Source organism: Belonocnema kinseyi, chromosome 5, assembly GCF_010883055.1.
Source record: "Belonocnema kinseyi isolate 2016_QV_RU_SX_M_011 chromosome 5, B_treatae_v1, whole genome shotgun sequence".
In the NCBI taxonomy this organism is placed as follows: Eukaryota; Metazoa; Arthropoda; class Insecta; order Hymenoptera; family Cynipidae; genus Belonocnema; species Belonocnema kinseyi.
This window is the reverse complement of record NC_046661.1, coordinates 10,555,507-10,560,068: the sequence shown is the minus strand read 5'-3', so window position 1 is coordinate 10,560,068 and position 4,562 is coordinate 10,555,507.

The window sequence follows — 4,562 nt, the reverse complement described above, 5'->3', positions numbered from 1 at the left end:
AAACTTATTTTCAACCTTTCCAAAACCTTGGTTTTTTCAATCAAAATCGGGAAATAGAAATGATATTGTTAATATCTGTCGTCTTAGAAGCAATCATTACGCGAGAGACAGAAAATCTCCAACTATTTTTATTGCACCCTCACGTTTGGTTAGTGATCCCAGATCTGAAACGAGATGTGGTTCAATCCTATGACAGGGCTATGTCCGTGTGAATATAGTAGGAGACCGTATAAATGACTGGGTTGCGCGCGAAACCCATTTCTCCTCTTCTGAATTTGAATACTCGAACGTGCACGATTACCGGTCGGAACACTTCGGCGGTTCTATTTATATCTCTACCTGATTTGAAATAGAATTAAGAAATTGGGATTTTAATATTTCCAGATTTCGATGCTGGCGATTCTCATGATTTGAATACTTCGCGCGCCTCTTTATATGCGCATATTGTGAGGTTACGTTATTTCAAGTGTAAAATATAAATGATATAAATATTAGTACTCTTAAAAATATAAATATATACATATATTATTAATGATAATATTATAATTATGTTATATTATTATAGTCTTATTTATATCTTGATCCGCATTTAAAAGAAATTAAAGAAATTTGCGATTTTAATGATATTTGAATATTTTGCACAATTCAAAAATAAAAATATATATGCAACATCAGAATATTAATACCGTAATTAATATTTTGTTGTATATTATATTGTGTTCATTATACTGTATAATTTATATTGTGTATATTATTGTGCATAATGAAAATAAATTATATAATTAAGTATGTCATATTAGAATTATATATAGAATAGAATAGAATTTATTGTCTTCATTGTATACTTTTACAAGTTTTTACTATATTCTTTTGCTGTCTTAAAGTTCTAAATAAAACGAAGCTACATATTTTCTCTCTTAGAATATTTACCTGAACAGATAATAATTCAATCATTAAAGCATTACATATTTCTGTGTCTAAATTACAGTTCTTCTTGTCCTTCGTCTATATTTCTCCTCTATGTCACTATTGTATTCGATATTATAATTATATTAATATTAATATTAATTAGCTGTAAATGATTGTGCTCGGGTTTTCAAGCGTTTGATTTATCTATTAAACCAAAAAAGTTTAAATAGCCTCCGGACTTTTGAAATTATAAAATTTGTTTATGAGCATCATTCGGAATTAAACAATAACAGACTATAGCTTCCTAGAATTTGGTTATATTATACTTTTTTCATGACTACTTGGAACTTCGATTTTTAAAATTATAATTGCTCGTAATTTTAAAAAGTGTTAATAAAAAATTTTGTATTTGTTAGTACTTATAATTTGTAATTGTTTTATTTTAAATGATTCTCATAAATAAATTTTCTAACTTTGAAAGGCTATTAAAATTTTTTCGGTTTAATACATAAATTCAACTTCCATTGCTTAAAACTCTAGAACAATTATTTACTGCTAATTAATATTAATGTTAATATCAGTATCTGTTGAGAAAATATTATTATAATTGTATTATCCTATATAGTTAATTACATATTATATTAATTCTATTATAATGTACCCTAGTTATACTTCCTTTTTTAGATTTTCATGTCCTAACTTATAATTTCAATTATTTTTTAGAATTCCTTGTCCCAGATCTGAATTATAGTTTTTTCAATAAATCTCTGATCTAATTCAGAAATACATACAATTGATTTGAAAAATTTCCCGTTCCAATTCAAAATTCAGGGTGAAATTAGAAAATTCAAACTTTTAAATCTGAAAATGATTTATTTGAGGTGGAAATCTTTTGAGTTTTAATCTTTTAAAACTGAACCTTGACAAATTTTTAATTCAGAAATATTTCATTCAAACGCTCAATAATTTATACGTATAAAATAGAAATATTTAACACCTTTTCATTTTACAATTTTTTGTATCAAATTATGTTAAAATACGAAATTACAAATTTTACATTTTTATGACTTTCACATTTTAAAGGTTTCTGGTTAAAAAAATATAAATTACGCTATTATTTTTAAGGTTCGAAATTATAATACTTCAAGAAAATTGAAGTTCTTAACAATAAAAATTGAACGATTAAACCAATTTTTTAACTAAAAACTTTTTAAAATAAAAATTAAATTATTCTTATTTTAAGGCCATGTGATGAGTATAACAGCTGATCAAGTCAGCCCGAAAATCAATATTTTTTCACCCATATTGAAAAATAAAACTTTAAATAACGCGGAAATTTTTTTCGGGAAATGTTAATAAATATTAAAGGATCGTTTGTGGTCTTGCAAAGAGTTGGAGGAAGAAAAAAGTTTATTTATGCAAATAATGATTATCGACGGATACATTTAGGTTTTACAGCAGAAATTTGACTTTTAGCTTTCTCTGGCGGTAATCATGCAATCTGCTTTACCTACAGACCCCTAGAAGTTCGAAGTTGTCTACTCGCTGCGCTAGTGCTGCTTTGACACAGCTGATACCAGGCTGATACGTATGTCAGACCAAACATGTTTATTTGCATTTCAAGTGCAAACATTAGTTTCTGAATTATTTGCGCATAATGTTCGTGAGCGATTTTTGTTGTTTTGCCCCACTTTGGTCAATATAAACCTCATAATTAGCCCATTCGCAACATTGAAAATTGCTTGCAGGGTTTGACGACAGCACGGTCGGTATCTCTCCAAAATAGTTATAAAAAAAAAGTTTTTTCACTATTCTAATTATTTAGGACCAGAGACAGATTTTTGCATGCCTTCTATTTATCGTGCCAAACTTTTAACGCGATATCTCTTTTCGCGTGGACGTAAGTTGGGAAAGAAAACTTCCACTGGTATTTTCTTCAAAAAAATTATTTTCTCAAAATTTCCACCGGAACAAAGCAGAGACATGGACTTTATTACCTCCTCTTTCATTTCCCAAACTTTCAAAGCGATACCTCATTTCGTTTAGACGTAATTTGGGAAAGAAAAATTGAAGACCAGGTTTGTTCACGTGACCCTCTCGTCACATGGCCTTAAGTTGTTCTAGATTTTTAAACTAAAAAAAAAGAGAGAAAAACAAATTTCCACTGAAATAGTTACATTTTCAACCAGAAACGGAATAGTTCAAAGACTTCTGGTTAAAAAATATAAACCAAAGCTATTATTTTTTTTCAGTTGAAAATTAAAATGTTTTGTTAGACAGTTCGATTTTCAAGACTGTCAATTCGTCAGTAAAACTTTTGAGTTTGGATTTCTAAACAAAAATGTAAAAATTAATAATATAAAACGACTTAAAATAAAAGAATTCGATTTATAATTTAAAAAGTTTCCAATTAAAAAGAATTGTAATTATTTCAGTTTTATTGATCTATGTATGCTATCCGCGTGAGAAATAATGAATTGGCAACCCATAAAAGAAAAAAATTCGTTACATTGTAATATAAATAATTAAATAATTTTGGTATTCATAAAAGCTATTTTTTTAACCTCAGACATAGGTGAAATAATGAATGTAATGGAAATTACTTGAAAACATACTCAGAGTGTCTAGCGTTTTTGGAAAAAAAAAATTCATGAATTTTCCAAATTTTTCAGGATAAAAACTCATTTTCTTAGGTCCCTTTCTAAAAATATTTCAAATGCCAAATTTATGATACACCCCAAAATTCCGATTTTCTGGCCAAAAACTGCTTTTTGGTAATTGTGCATTTTGCCAGTGTGAAAATCACAAAACTAAAATCGAAAATATTTGGAAGTTATCATTTTATTTATTCCTTTAACTTTAGCGAATATGACGACATTTTTAGTCTGCAATAATTTGTTGTTGTTAATAGAATTCCATGTGTAATAATCTCTTTTTTAATTATTCATTTTCTACCTATATTTCCAAACGAATAGTTCTATTTTCATCTAAAAAATATAATTTTTCAGTAAATAAATACTTTAACAAAATAGTTGAATTTTTAACCAAAGATGAATTTTTAACTAACATGATGAATCTGCAAGCAAACTAATACATTTTTAACAAAGGAGGTTAAATTTTGATTAAAAACACAAATTTTCAACCTGCAAGATAAAATTCCTACAGAGCAGTGGAATTTCCAACCCTGAAATATTAATCTTTAACTAAGAAGACAAATCTTCAGCGAAATAATTTAATTTCGGAACAAAGAGAAGAATTTTAAATACTAATAATGAATCTTCAACCAAAAAAATATTTTAACAAAGTAGTTCAACTTTTAACCCAGAACTTTGAATTTCTTACCAAAAAGACAAATTTTCAACAAGTAAAAATTTTTCAGTCAAAAAAGAAAAAAAATGTCATCCAAATTGATGAACTTTCACAAAAGGGTTAATCTTGAATCAAACAGCTGCAGTTTAACCAATAAAGAAGAAATTTCAATCCAAAAAATTAGCTTTCTACCAATAAATACGAAGGTCTAACTAAAACAGATCGGACTTCCGTTTCCGGCTTGAAAGTGTAAAGTAGTGGGAATTGTGGATGCTGAGTTTTTCTGATATTGTGGTGAAATTTGAGGTGAGTGGATTGTGGAAGTGTGTGGAAGGGTGTGGAGG